Here is a 16,777-nt window from a genome sequence, read left to right on the forward strand (position 1 = left end):
TATGATGGTCGAATGCTAACGATCAACATACGTCTTATGCTTCTATAAATTCTTTCAAAGGTGTGAAGTATTACATATCAAACAACCATGCATTATACACATTCTTTGATAGGTGGACGAACATCATGTCTGAGGGGCAGGTAATGTTATTTAGCTATTGCCGAAGAAGAATTTCATATCCGAGATCTCACCAACACACCTGGATTGATGAGAACTACAAGTAAAGTGAAGTCGTCTACACACTCGTCTACTTTACTTCTTACGGCGACATGCAACATTCAGGCTAGTCCTGGAGTAGTTATTTGAATTTATTTATATTTCTTATTATTAATTATTAGCTTTATTCAACATCATATTTTTGGCACAATGTAGAATTCTCAGCATAAAGCATTTCAACAAGTTTCCGTTTCTTCTTCGTTGATCCTGATGATAAATATTTAATGGTCGCTAGTTATAAGTAAGCAGTCTAGTCAATCGAAATCTGAATAATGTGCATTCTTTTTGCTGCATATTGCCTACCAGCAACCACGATATCCCTGATTAGCCTTTTGTAACCTTTACAGCGAAAGGTTGTATACTTTTCGAAAACGCACCTGAATGGTATATAATAACTTTCATCTAAACTAGAGCGAATAGTTCCACAGTATTTGGGCGCTGAGTTGATGTAAGACATTAAATAGGAAGAATATATTTGTAAAATCTCAGCGAATGAATTTGCAGTAAACTTCCTTGAAAAAGCTTGGACCAGATTGCCAGGCGAAACGTTGGATTTACTTCAAATTTATTCGCCGAGATTTTACAAATATATTCTTCCTATTTAATGCACCTGAATAGGTTGTGCGATTAATAGCCATAATGATGTATTCAAACAAACAAAATAAGGTAACTTGTTGAAATATCTAGATGACAGGAACAGGTAGCACAGATGTTTAGGCAGGACGCCAGTGATATGAAAAGATACGTATCCTAAAAATTTTCCATATCGTCACTCAATACGTTCAGTGTTTTCAAATAGAAATATTTTTGTACTGTTGATGACGTAGTTTTGAGCTGTGCTATCTCTGGAAGCATCTTTGCAGTTTACATAATAATATATGTTATAAACATAAATTACCGTAGAAACAAAGTTAGCAAGAAAATGTTTGTGAATGAAGTAAGGAGTTAATAACTTAATTTTTCATTTAAACACATAAGCATTGGTACAAGGAGGCACCAAATAGATGTACGCCACATAAATTACTCGACTTGTGTGAGGGCTGGAATACTGCTCGGGTGCTGAGACCGATGCAGATGGTTATTTTAAGGGGCTACACCCGGAGGCGTTGACCTAAAGGTCTAATCCACAAGGCAGTGGAATTACGTTAAGAAATGTAGTCCCAAGGTAGCCGGTGACCAACGATTGATTCATACGCCATTTGTTCCTTCAGGATACTGGAGCCCATGTGCACCATTGGTTTGGAATCAGGGTTTTCCAAGCGTAATATTAAAATAAATAAGTGTTTACTGAGTCTATTTAAACAAAGTTACTCAAAATTTTCTGTAATAACAGTTATGTTTACCTATTCAAAACTTTACAGAATAATTCTTATCCACAAAAAGCAAAAAAAGGGTTTCAATTTTTTTTTTTAATATTACATAATTCATTGATAAACTGTATAAATATTTTGTTCTATTACACCTCTTTATAAACACTCCTTAAAAAAAACCAACTTACCCTTATTCAATCTTAACATTGACTAAAATTTATCAATATTCTTATTTATTTAAGAAAATTATTTTTATATTTCACTCTTATAACTTTTAATCCTTTAACATTTATCAAATTATTCGATTAATTTGCATTTTTCTTTTTTTTTTTCCTGAATAAATACTAAATCGGTAATTGATTGAAAAAAAAAAACTAAAAAAAAAACAATATACTATTCATTTAGTATACAAGTTTTCTAACTCTAAACTATTTCATCTTTAAATGCCAAATACAAATTTATATAATGTGGAAGTTTTCTTTGTTTTTAAACATTACAAGCAATTTATCATTGTTTTGTTTTCTCCTTCTTCTTCTTGTTCTTCTAACAAAGAAATTATTTTCATTCAAGATAAATCATTCATGAGATGGTGGAGAAGATTTGTAGCTCAGGTGGGTGATTTTGATGTTGGTTTGTTCTCTGAGCTGGATGGTTTGGTCGTGGAGCTTTCATCGTCCTTCTGAACGACATCATCAGCACAAACTTCGGGACGATGAAAGCTCCACGACCAAACCATCCAGCTCAGAGAACAAACCAACATAAATCATTCATGAAAAGCAATTGAGTTTTTATGTATAATATTCTTTAGAAAAAAGTATTGTCATTCAATACTAATATATATTACACAGCTATTAAGAAGTAAGTCAGTCAGTGAGCTACAACATAGGACCAGGAACATATATACATCAGTCCAAGTTGCCATACCTCATTAGCACAACAAGATGAACAATGAATTCATGGAGGTAGTCACCTCAATGGTAGTAATATATATAAGAAAGATTGTATATAAGGATATAGTACAGGAAAAAAGCATAAGTTTGTAGAAAGAACGATATAAAGAAATTTTAATCTCATGGTTTAAGGGAAGACAAATAGTGTATACACCTACGCCATTATGATGGATTATGAGCCATGTCATCCACAGTCTTCAACTATTGGTTAAGATGGTCATGCGGACCCCGACCAAGCAGTCTGCATCTTCCAACATGGCACAAACCAGTAGTGACTTCAAGCTCTGATGCCACATTTTGGTTTGACCGCTCCTAACTCTTTCAACCATCCCCAACACTAATCAGCATTGTGTATCGTGGTAGTCTGTGTTCAGGCATACGTAACACGTGACCCAACCATCTCAGTCGATGAAGATTCACAACCTTATCAACCGATTTACCATCCTTCCCTAATATCGTGCGTCTAACCTTACTATTACTCACCCGGTAATCCCAGCAGATGCGAGCAATATCTCTAAGACATCTGTGGTCAATTACTAGTAACTTACGAGTATCTTCTACTCTTAATGGTCACGTCTCACAGCCTTAAAGTAGAACAGAACGAGCTGCCCCACAGTATACTCGCCCCTTAATTGATAGACGGATATCTCGTCTTCGCCACAGGTAACGTTAGTTGGCAAAAACAAAACTAGCTTTTTGAATCCGTGTAGAGATTTCGCCAGACACCAATCCATCAGGGCTGATTAGACTTCCATGATAAGTGAAAATGTCAACTCGTTCGACAACTTCAAATTATATTAAACAAAATTGTTTATTTTAAGCAGAATGTGCTACTATACATTCTAATGAAATATATCTTTTTGTGACATACATGTATTGCGTTTCACTATATGAATGAATTCTAATTAATTGTTGACATATTTACAATTCTCCAATGAACTTTAACCGAACAAATAATATCTTTCTATTGTTAAGTGAATTATTCAAGTCACTCTTTCCCTCTTTTATATACACAATCTACTGTAAAGTTATGTAATTCTTTTTAATCTTAACATTATTTATGAAGATATTTCATGGTTGTATCACTAATAGAAAACAGGAACCAATATAAAATTATATATAGTTGAAATCATGAGTCGATTGAAGCCAGACCACCATGGACTGGTAGGTCCTGGGTTCGAATCTCACGAGGCGAGGTCGCGGATGCGCACTGCTGATGAGTCCTACAATAGGACGAAAAAGCCGTCCAGTGCTTCCAGGTTTTCCATGGTGGTCTATTTTCAATCGACTCATGCTCATCACTATATATAAAAACTACTAAAAATCTCCACGAACAACCCCCCATATAGAATTAGTTTATTTTTACTAAAGATCTATGAAATTATGTGCAGTTAATAGAACTGTGTTTCTAAAAAAATATCAAATTATATTTATTGAATAAATGAAGGATTGATATAACTCGTAAGTAGAATTATTCAAGATTAACTGAAACAAACTCGATGATACAATTCATTCAAATATAGGACTACATATTGGATTATTGAGGTATACGTGTTTGTATGTGAGGGTTTGATATATGGATTGTGGTAAATATAAATGAGCTGAGAACTATAACTGCTTGGGGACTAAATTTCGATTGATTTGATCAACAAATGACCGTCTTGAATGTTTACCTTATTTGTTAGATTATCTGATGATTATTTAGTGATTAGTTTTTTAACGTTTTCGGTAGGGAGATTTCAGGGTTAAATAATCACAATCAATTTATTATCACTCAAAGAATTGTAAAATTGTTGAATACATGATAATAAGACCTTTTTTTAGAATCCTTAATAAGAAAAAGACTAGAAAATATTTGATAACAACTAGAACAGGAAATTTACGGAAAAGAACCAAGTGTTAAAATTCAATTCAGTAGTAATATATTAGAATATATTACATGTTTATACAGGCAAATTATTTTCATAATGTAGAGGTAGTTGAATGTTATCGAGATCACAAACTGACCTTAGTTAAACAAATATTTAAAACCTGGAAACACTGGACAACTGCTTCGTCCTGGCCTAGGACTTCTCAGTAATGTTCATCCTTGATCCTGCCATTGAGGATCTAACCCAAGACCTTCAGTCTCTCACCATTGGACCTTGGCTCAGTGATCTAGAGGTTAAATATCTGTGCGTGAGACAGAGTCACTTGAGTCAGATTCTTAATGGCAGAGTCATAGATGTGCACTGTCGAATAGTCACATTATTGGACCCAACAACTGTCTAGTTAATCCAGGTTTTAAATCATTGCCAAACCAAGGTTGGTTTGTGATCTCAACAACATTCTAACCTTATCAATTTAACTCAATTTATTTACTACATTTAATTACATCTAAAAAATTTTGATCTTATTGTTAAAACTTGAAAATTATTAGATATTTGTACTCTAACTTATTGTTAAAATGTTTTTTTTCCATTTATTTCAAACTAAAATAAGATTTCATAGTACACTTCTTGTGTTAATACTTTGATGAATATAAAAAAATACACGGTCGGTAACACTTTGCTCATACAAATTACTATTAGATTAATATATAATTACTTTTTATGTGTATGTATTGTGGAGATATATTAACTTACTTGTGTTTTTGAATTTTATTTCACTGACGGTATCATACTATAAGACATAACACATGTATATTTTCATAGTAAGTACGAAAAAAGTGTGATTGAAGATGTGACTGAGTAAGATATTGTTATTTCACGAATACTTGTGATCAGAAGTCGGAGTTTAAATATTTTATCTTAAATTGTTTGTATAATCTTTCGGTAATAAAGTTTTTCATGTTTCAAAACGATGTAAGTGTAATACCTCGGCGGCACTATATACGTGCATTGTTGGGGAGTCCCATACTAAGATGAAACAACTTTTTAGTGTTCCCATTTTATCAATAGTTGTCTAACTAAAGTAGATTACTGATTTCAGTCACATCTACTATATATCACCAGCTACGAGAGTGTTAAGTATTAAATTTCTAATTCGACATTTGCATGTTTGAATACTACCAATAATTTCTTTTTGAAGCTTACAAAGCTTTGATGCAATTAGAAAATGTATTAAAGCATTAATTTTTAAAAATAAAATGTAAAACCCAAGATTATTTCAAGTCCTTGTAACACTCAACTGAAACTTATCTGAAACTATAATAAAATTTTGACCTTAGCTAAGAGGTTTTCAAGCAAATATTGAAGTCTCATTCATTATAAACTCTAAAAGTATATTCGCTTAGTATTGTTTGTTTGAATTTTCCCATTGATGTTTAGCACTGCAACTGGTCAGCCTCAATGAGAAAATTCAGACAAACAATACTAAGTGAATTCAAACTTCACCTCATTTTACAAGCAGGTGGCTGTCAGGACTCAGTAGTTAAGTAGATAACGCATCGGAGTTTGAAGCGAAAGGTACTAGATTCAAGTCTCAGAGTGAACATCAACTCTGAGATGCAGGTACATCTAGCTGACGAGTCCTAAACAGGACGAAATGCGTGTCCTGGATTCCACTGCTAGCCACTATCCATCTAAAACTATAGTCCCTCTTTGCAACATTACTGGATCATTAGTATAACTGAATAACTTCACTGTTAAATAGACTAATAACGAATAATGATAGTCTATTTAATCAACTATAAAATAAATCATTTAACAGTTTACATTCATTTATGACAGATAGAATAACCTTTCAAAATCTATCAATGATTCATTGATAAATTATCTTATTAATTAAAATGATTTATCATGACGCCAATACATGTTTTCTTTGACAGATATAAAAACTGTGTCAAATTTTATATATAAAGATGAAGAGAAATAAGCTTATATACATATATATGTAAGGTTATTTTTATATTGACCGCTTTCATATTGTCTTCAGTGTGATGTAGAGATTTATCAATGATAAAGTATTTACACTTTATAAGATGAATGAACAAAGTACATCAAAACGTTTGTGCATTGAATTTTTTGTTTAAAAAAATCATGTACATGTCAACTATCAATCATATAAGTGAAACATCAACTTTTGTTTATTTTTTTTCTGAACAAACATACGATTGTGTAAACCAAGTAAATGAAAATGTATCTATTCTTCCTCAAAATTGATAAGTGGATAAATTTAAATGATCTTATTTTAAACGGAAGGGGTTTGGTGGAGATTTCAGTAGTTTCATAGTTGAAAAAATAGTCAAATTGAAGCTAGACCACCATGGAAAACCTGGAGGCACTGGACGGCCGTTTCATCTTATTGTGGGACTCCTCACCAGTGCATATCCACGATCTCGATTCACGAGATTCATGGATTGGTTGAAGTTAGACATTAACACCAAAGGATACCGGCTCAGTGGTCTGTCAGTTGAGTGCTCTGGCGCAAAAATGGTAGGTCCTGGGTTTGAATCTCGCGACGCGAGGTCGTGGATGCGCACTACTGAGGAGTCCCACAATAAGACAAAACGGTCGTCCAGTGCTTCCAAGTTTTCCTTGGTGGTCTAGCTTCAATTGACTCATACTTTCAACTATGAAGATTTTATTTTACTTAAAATTAATTAATCACTTCAGTATGTTATACATTTTTATATTAAGTATAATTCATTCTAAAAAATAATTAAATGAATAGACATGATTTTAATGTCTTATATTAGTTATAATCAGTCCATAAACAACCAGGCAGTGCATAATGGATTATAATCATTCTATCTCAAGTGTTGGAAAAATAACTGTTTATTTAAATTTTTCTTTTTACTACATATTCATGACTTCATCTAGTCTTATGAATCTTTAATGACCCGGAGATCTGACTCCATTTAGATCATATGATGATTGTTATTGAAATATACATGTCGCCAATCCTCGTATATAGTTATCGACTTAGTCCTCGTTAGAGAATAACGGAATTAATTAAGCTAAATACGAGAATAGATTTTTGAATGCGTATATTTTGTATATTCATTGATTTGAAAAGACAATTAGATGGATGAAGAGAACGAAGCGGAATGATATGCAATGGAGAAGGCGTGTGAGTCAACTCAATTTAACCAAACAAAGAATAAAGTACTCCACATACTCAGGGAGTTGATCTGATGCTGTCCAAAGAAGCACTTAATGCACCTATCGGATGGGAACCTCATGGATCCAAAATCATCAAAACATCTTTTAGAACAAAGAGAGAGGGAATCACAATGAATGTTACCCAATGTTATGCACCCACCTATGATAGCAAAGACGATGATAAAGATTAATTTTACGAGAGGCTGCAATTGATCGTAGAGAATAGCCCAGGAAAAGCGCCTGACCATCCTGATGGGAAACTTAAAGTCGGAATGGACAATATCGGGTATGAAGATATCATTGGACGACATAAACTGAGCGAAAGGAACGAGAGTGGTGACAGATTTGCAAATTTATGTACATTCGACAAAATAATTATAGGCGGCAAAATGTCTCCCCACAAACGCATACACAAAGCTACATGGGTCTCACCGGATTACAATACAGAGAACAAGATCTATCATATTTACGTCGCTAAAAAATTCAGAAAGAAGATGGTTAACGTGAGAACCAGGAGAGGAGTTGACATAGTTTTAGATCACCATCTATCTGGTAGTTGACAAGATGAAACTGAAGCTACAAAAAATTTAAAAATAACTTTGGTGTTTTGCGTTTGTCTTTTATCAAACAAAGAAAATAAACAACATCATTGTCATTATAAACTATCAGCGACAAGCTACTTTGGGAAAGAACAAACCAGATTTCAGTGGAGGAAGAAATCAGGAAGAAGCGCTGGAAGTTGATAAGACACACATTGAAGAAAGCACCCAACTGTGTCACAAGGCAAACTCTCACATGGCATCCTGAAGGTTAATGAAGAAGAGGAAGACCAAAGAACACATTACGCCGAGGAATGGAGACAGACATGAGAAGAATGAACAAAAGTTGGATAGAACTAGAAAGGAAGGCCGAGGACAGAGTGGGTTGGAGAATGGTGGTCGGCGGCCCATGCTCCATTGGGAGTAACAGGTGTAAGTAAGTAATTGTCATTATAATTTATACATAAGTAAACATTTTACATCATTTATAAAAAAAACACAGTATTTTGTCACTAGGAAAATAAAATTTTTCATAAATGAAATTACAAGTTGAGATAAAGAAGAAAAATCTCTCCACCTTTTAATCAATTTTTAATGATTTAAAGCAATACATTAATAAGAAGGAAACGAATAGAAACATGTATTACATTTCCTATAATAAAAAAAGATACTCCATTGTCATAATAGTAATTAAATAAAGAATAGATGGATTAAATAATTATCATAAGTTGTAAAAAGAAAATGGTTTGAAATGTATATATAAAGAAAAGCTAATAGATCATTTCAAGCAACATTCTGTTTGTTTTAATTTCAACTTAGTAATATTTGGTTGAATCTTCTCATTGATATTTAGGTCTGCAACTGGTTAGTCTCTTATTGGCGACAGGTACTGGATTCGAGTCCAAGAGTGAATATCAACTCTGAGATGCAGGTACATCCAGCTGACAAGTCCCAAATAAGATGAAACGCGCGTCCTGTATTCCACTGTTAGCCACTATCCATCTTTGCTTATAATTATGTTTATTTTTTAAAAAATTTTTTTATTGTATACTTAAACTATCACTTTTACTCATTATTGTATACATATTTGTGTTTGTGATAATATATAAAGTAGTCTTAACAAAATTATGTATATATGGATATGGATATTCCGACTGCGCCAGTAATAATGAATATAAACGTAGTTTTGTTTTTTTGTTTTTAACTATTCTAATGATAAATAATGATGATAATATATCGAAAAAAACTTTGAAAATTTTATTTGCATGAATGATTAGGGTAGTAACTAAAATTTCAATAAGAAGTTAAGCTTTAAAAAAAGGTATATAGAAATTATGGTTGATTGATTTGAGAATACAATTTCATACCATAGAAATTTTGTTACCTGTACTTTTTTTTCTTTTTTTCTTTACAATTTTATATTTCAATATTTTCATATAACATAAAGGTATAATTTGTAAATTGTTTAATTATAAGTTATATGAATTGGACAAGTAGTGAAAATGGAATGAATACCCGGTCAGTTAACTTATCAAAATCTGATAATTCACAATAATACACACATAGTAACTCATATAAGATTGAGCTAAGGATATTAACATTTTTATTGTAAATATGATATCAGTTCATATTACTGGATTGGAATCTGATGGTTTATATTTTGATTTCCATCAATATATGATGTATACAACTTTGATTCTATGTCGATGGTAAGTCACTATTTCAGTTCTTTCTTAGTATCTATCAAATAATTAACGACTTCTTAACTAGTACTTTGAGTAATCAATCTTGAAGTAAACTGTTATACAGGATAAGATTATCTATTTTTATATTATTTGGATATATATGTATGATTTAAAGTGGAGCCTTGTCGTAAATTGAGTTAAAATAGCGCTAAATTATTTCAAACATATACTTCTAAACGTTTCTTTTTCAAAAACAAATATTATCTAATGTCAAATAAGCTGGTTTGTATTTCTAAGAAGTCGATGTTGATTACATTGTCTCATACCTGAATTATTATACGAACTAGGAATCTCCGAAAATAACTCAATTTAGACCAAACAAAAGTAGATGAGGACAAACGAACGTATTTTATTTAGAGTTGGAAATCAGGCCGACAACAAGTACTAAAAGAATCATTAGTTCATGCTAATACCGTATTTCGTCAAGAAATACTATATTTACATCTTCTTTAAGTTATTAATGAAGACTTCAGAGAAAAATAATAAAACTATTCAATTGATACGAAAAAAATTATACTAATTTTTTGAGAACATTGCGATTCGCAACGGAATACAAAGTCTATTAGTTATAATTATCAAAAGTATTAATTAATAATAATTTTATAGATAATAGAGGAATTACAGATTTGACTTATTTTTTTTGATAAGGGTAAAGAATAAACATCCATTATCCTCTATTGCCAAACATATAATCGAAACACGTCATAAGATTGATCTTAACTCGGCTTTTGTGGTGTTGTATAAAAGTGTAAAAGGGCGTATACTAAGGTTTTTTGAAGCCTTAGACATATGAAAATTCAAACCCCCTTTGTGTAATCAAAAACAGTTTGTTCTCACCTTAAACCTACTCTGGTAACATTAACTTATTATCCGGAGTGATTAGGTTCAAATCGCTTTCACATTATTACTATTATTATTATTATTATCCTTGTCTCCTCTTACTCTCCATTTCTAGTCTAGTTGACCTTTTATTTTTATATATAAATGTTCCTAACAAGTAAATGTGTGATCAGATTGTACAAAATGTATGGCGCTAATATATCACATAGTTCTGATAATCTTTGTCTTCTTATTACACTATCGAAATTTTTTGACATTATTATTTTAAAAAAAATATGTCCATTTGAATAGTTATGATTTTCTCTAGGCAATTATCACTAAATGTATCTCTGTGATTCCGTAGTGTTGCAATTTCAAATTTTCTAATTTATAGAAATACATTACATTTGTATTACATATTATATAATACTAGTTTATTGAAAGTTGGTTGATGTCTATATTGTTTTAGATTTGTTGTCGACTTCACAATGATGGTTATTTGTTTCATCATTGTAAAAAATAACAAATGTATTATTGGTTTGCCCTAACATTTGGTCTTTACATTCTGAATTCTTAGTATGATGAGAGGATATTCAATTGATTTGAGTGCCAATGACCTATGCAATAATTTCGTTTTTCCAATTATCTGTGATAGATAATCACAGTCGAAGAAGGAGTATTCATATAAGTTATCTTTATTAATTACGCAAATTTTATTTTATGATACCATAAATCTAAGTTTACACAGTAAACTGTTGACCATATAATGTTAAGTAACACTTAATTTGATTCATATAAAACCGATTATTTATCAGAGTAAATAATTCTAGAAATCAATGTATTTTAGATACCGTTTTGACGTTTTTTCATCCAAAGTAAACCTTATTTCTGAGTCATTTTTTGTCTTATTATTCTTTCAGCGTAGATCACGATGATTTCCTGTACGTAGTAATTATTAATTCAAAATTGCAATAGTTTTTTCTGTCTATAGTGTATAGTAGTAGTCGCGGTTACAACACATATTACATGATACAGTCTCGTAGATTGGTGAAGAACAGCTTAAATCAACATGATTTAATTAATTTCATTTTGTATTGTTTGTTTGAATCATTCGATTGATATTCAGGACTATAATTGATCAGTCTCTTAATGACATATTTACATTCTGTGAGGATCGCCTCAATATTGCCTCAAGTCATAAGCATTATAAACAAAAATGGATGGTGGCTAGCAGTGAAATTCAGGGCGCGTTTCATCTTATTTGGGACTCGTCAACTGGATGTACCTGCATCTCTAAGTTGATGTTCACTCTGGAACTCGAACCCAGTACCGTTCGCTCCAAACGCCACTGCGTTATCTACTTAGCTACTGAATCCTGATAACCCCTAGCTTGTGCATTCCTAAACATTAATGAGAAGATAAAAACAAACAATATAAAATAAATTTTTACTTCACCCCCCATTTCACAGGCATTCATCTCTTTATTATGTTATAATAAAATCTTATCAATTTTTAGAATAAATGTTAAATGTTTATCATGAATTAAAAAAAAGAAAACAATGACTACATATATATTCGATTGGTAACTCATTAAAATTAATATAGCTTTATAGTCTTCTTACTGGAAGGCATAATCCGACTCACACGTCCTCGTCGTGTCTCCTGGATCATGGCACCCAGCCCATGTACTATTGTGAGCGGTAATGAGGGTGGTGGAGATCGGCCTGATCAACCACTCTACCAATACCCGAGAACGACTACGAATGCTACAAAGAGTCATTGCGTAACTATTGAGGGTTCGAAAGAGTGGTAAAAAATGAGTCTGCCCAAACAAAAAGACAAAAAACGGTTATGAATGTTATGTAATGGTTCTGCGTAAGCAGTGAAAAAACAGCTGTCCCGACCCGGTAGTTGTGCCGTGCTCCAGAAGGGCCTACTAGGCTTCACCATTCTATATGGCTGAAAAAAAGAAGAAAGTCTTCTTACTTACTTTTCAATCTAATTAAAATAAATTTTCATGGGTAAAAAGTTGGATACAAAGAACCAATGAACTATTTAACAATCTATAATTTTCAATGATTCAATTGACGTCAGTTAATGATAAAGTTTATCTTTTTTTTAAAAAAAAAGAATGGATTATGATTTGTTTATATAAACAAAACTAGGCATAGAATTCAATTTATTCAGATATATATATTAACAGTGTGAAATTTGACGATGTAACTGGGTTTTTTTGCGCGGGGGGGGGTTGGCATAATAATGGGTTAATGGAAAATAAAACTGTTTATTTAATAACATTATCGTCATTTTTATGATTATTTGTATTCATAAAAATATATAATAATTGGTTACTACATTTTCAGACATATTTATTACAATGAAAATCCTGATATTGATAAATGTCTTAATAATATTATGTAATTATTAATATATTCATTGAAAGTTTGGCAGTTATTCATAGATTTTTAATTGATGTATCATTATCTAATATTTAACTGTTCGAGGAAGGGTTAGTGAAAATTGTAGTCATTTAATGGTTGTTTTTATGAGTTGATTTAAGTTAGACCACCTTGGAAAACCTGGAAGCATTGGACGACTATTTTGTCCTTGTATGAGACTTCTCAACAATGAGCATGTACGACCCCGCACGAAGGATCACTAATGAATGGCTTCAAGATGTTTTACATGGAGTTTTAGTGAGTAGACGTGATTGACGGAGTCACAATAAGATTATTAATCGTTCACTGAAGACCGATAAATGAAAAATAAATAAAAGAATTGAGAGGCTTTATTAAGAAATATAACCAATATTTCAGGGGATAAGGAAAGGGAAAATTGGTTTTTATTGATGATTTTAATTTTCAAGGATTGAACGATCATTTCTGATTCGAATTCAGGAAGATTTTATACTCAACTGCAATTTGATAGTTTAATTAATCAGATCATTGGTTTCATAACAACATTCCACAAAAGATCATAATCATTACAAATGAATTTTTTTTAGCATTACATAAGTTGTGAAGCACTTTGAATAATAGAATGAAATAATACAAAATAATACTTTACTTACACAATTCGTTAAAGATAAAGGTATTATACTACTAAAGACTATATAAAGTGAAGTGGACGAGTGGTTCAAGGCGCTGGTTTTACGCAAATACTATATTAACTTAATATCAAAATCCCTATGAAATGACGTTAAACTCTTTAAAAATCAAAGATAAATTGACTGGGATTGATGTAACTTAATGATATTACCAATTTTGTTTGATGGTACCAATATTTAACAAAACATTCAAGATAGAGTACAATTATTTCCTGAACAAGTTATCATTCATAATTTTACCTTTGACCTTTATTTATAATTGATCACTAATGAAATATATACTAGTCTCAATTAACATGAACTAACTATTCATAAAGAAATAATCTGGTGAATGGTTGCTCAATTTCGTGGATTGTTTGAAGTTAAACATTTACACTGTTGGATGCCGGCTCAGTGGTCTATCGGTTAAGTGCTTGCACGCGAGACTGATAGGTCCTGGGTTCGAATCTCGTGAGGCGAGATCGTGTATGCGCACTGCTGAGGAGTTCCACAATGGGACGAAACGATCGTCCAGTGCTTCCAGGTTTTCCTTCGTGGTCTAGCTTCAATTGACTCATGCTTTCAACTATATAAAATTACTAATAGTATGAATCGTTTAAAGGACAAAGTTGGTGTACATGCATTATATAATAATATTAAACAAGGCCTTTTGATAGCCATTGACTTTGGCAAAGCAAAAGTTTAAAATCGTTTGCGTATTATTGTTTTTAAAAATATAGTAACCTCTTGGTCCTAATTTTTGAAGAGTACTTTTGATCATGAGAATAGTAACTTTTTTTTTTTTAATGTACAAACTTCAGTACATACGTATAATCTGGTAAATGCAAGTAAACGTAACGTGAGATTAGTATGAATATGGTTTCAAATGATTCAAAGATTAGTTGTTTGGTTAAGTGAAACCAGTTCAACAGTTGGATGTTTATTTTAATGGAATCCGTAATATAGAACCAATCTTCCTAGCTGTTTTCGAACCTCTGAAGCTAAGTTATTTGAACATAGGTTTTTTTTCAACTCCAACTCTATTTGCTTCTATATCGTCTTCTATTATTTACTGATGAAATCTTGTGAATAAGCATTGCCCCACAGAAAACTTTCAACAATTGCTAATTTCTCCTCAGTCTTGTACCCTTAACATGATTCCTATATTTCACTGAATAGTGTTTCAACCTAAGTTTGTTTGTATATCATCGGACAGAAGCAAGCGAAAGTCAAACTAATTCCAGTTCAAGTGTTCACTTGTACATTTTTGCTACATTATAAGGCAAGATCTAAGTAATCCAACAATAATCTCATGTTCATCCTGCATTGTAAATTATGATTTTCTAAATTAACTATACTTATCTGAAAACTAATAATTTTTTATGTTTAAACTATATACACCTAACCGGAAAATGAAAAATAAGCAACAATGTTATTGAGTTACCCATACAAAACTAAGATTTTTATATATACTTGAAATCATGAGTCAATTGAAGCTAGACCACCAAAGAAAACTTGGAAGCAGTGGACGGCTGTTTCGTCCCATTGTGGGACTCCTCAGCCAGTGCGCATCCACGGTCCCGCCTCGCGAGATTCGAACCCAGGATCTACCAGTCTCGCGTGCGAGCACTTAACCGACAGACCACTGAGTCGGCATCCGTTGGTGTTAATGTCTAACTTCAACCAATCCACGAAATTGAGCAACCATTTCGACAATGTCTTCAGTGAGATTTTGTTTGTAATTTTATCTAACACAGACATTTTCACGTCTAATTCATTGACTTTAATAAGTTGACATTGTTTATTCGGATCAACACTTAACTAGTTTATATTTTGCCATCACATCAAATAAATTTAGTCTGATATGTAAAAATTAACAACTTTATATATAAATATATATTCATTTCATTATGAAATAAACGGTTAGTTACGTAAAGAAAAAAAACATCCAAAGTAGAGAGACTATATTAGACAACTAGTATATTTAGAGATTATTTTGGGTGGTCTATTGTCTCAACACTTAACCACCTTTTGTGAGATGTAATCCAGGTGGGCAAAATATGTTTTATATCTCATCTATATAATTATTTGTGTTTAAATCTATGTATGTGTATGTATGTATTCGTATAAGTATATCGATGCATATACATATAGTACTTCCATTACTGAAATTCTAACACACAATTGTGCTAAATTCGATATATATATATATATATATATTACTATGGTAACACAATCCTTGAATGCACTGAGTATGGTAGGTCTAAATCACTGAAAGACACTGAATATTAGTCCAGAAAAACATATCTCTGGATGGAAATAGAGGAGGAAGAAGATAGAAAAATACAAAAAAGAATGCACACAAAGAAATACACTCTATGAACAATGATTGTTCACATAAATGTCTCTAGAGTAAAATTTAATTCCATTTATTATAAAAAAAATAATTATTTTTAAAGATAGTTATAAGTAAAAATTCTTTTTAAAACAGAATCGCTTTAACGAATTAAACAAATATGTTTCGGATGAATCAAAAAATTTAATATATCACTCTGTAATTAATTAACAAGTCATTAATTCGAAAAAAGCACACATCTACATTACATATGTTGAGATCATGAGCCAATTGAAGCTATACCACCAAGGACTACTATGAAGCATTGGACAGCCGTTTCGTTCCATTGTAAGACTTCTCAGCAGTGAGCATCCACGATCCAGCCTCACGAGATTCGAACCCAGGACCTATCAGTCTAGCCGGCATCCGTTGGTGTTAATGTCTAACTCCAGCCAATCCATGAAATTGAGCAATCAGCTCAGTGGTTTATTAGTTGAGTGCTCGCGCGAGACTGATAGGTCCTGGGTTCGCTAGGCGAGATCGTGGATGCGTATTGCTAAGGAGTCCCACAATCGAAGGAAACGGCCGTCCAGTGCTTCCAGGTTTTCCTTGATGGTCTAGCTTCAGTTGACTCATGCTTTCAACTATGAAGATACTGAAATCTCCACAAAACCCCCTTCTGATAATAATCTAC

The sequence above is a fragment of the Schistosoma mansoni genome, chromosome W (assembly GCF_000237925.1).
Source record: "Schistosoma mansoni strain Puerto Rico chromosome W, complete genome".
Taxonomy (NCBI): Eukaryota; Metazoa; Platyhelminthes; class Trematoda; order Strigeidida; family Schistosomatidae; genus Schistosoma; species Schistosoma mansoni.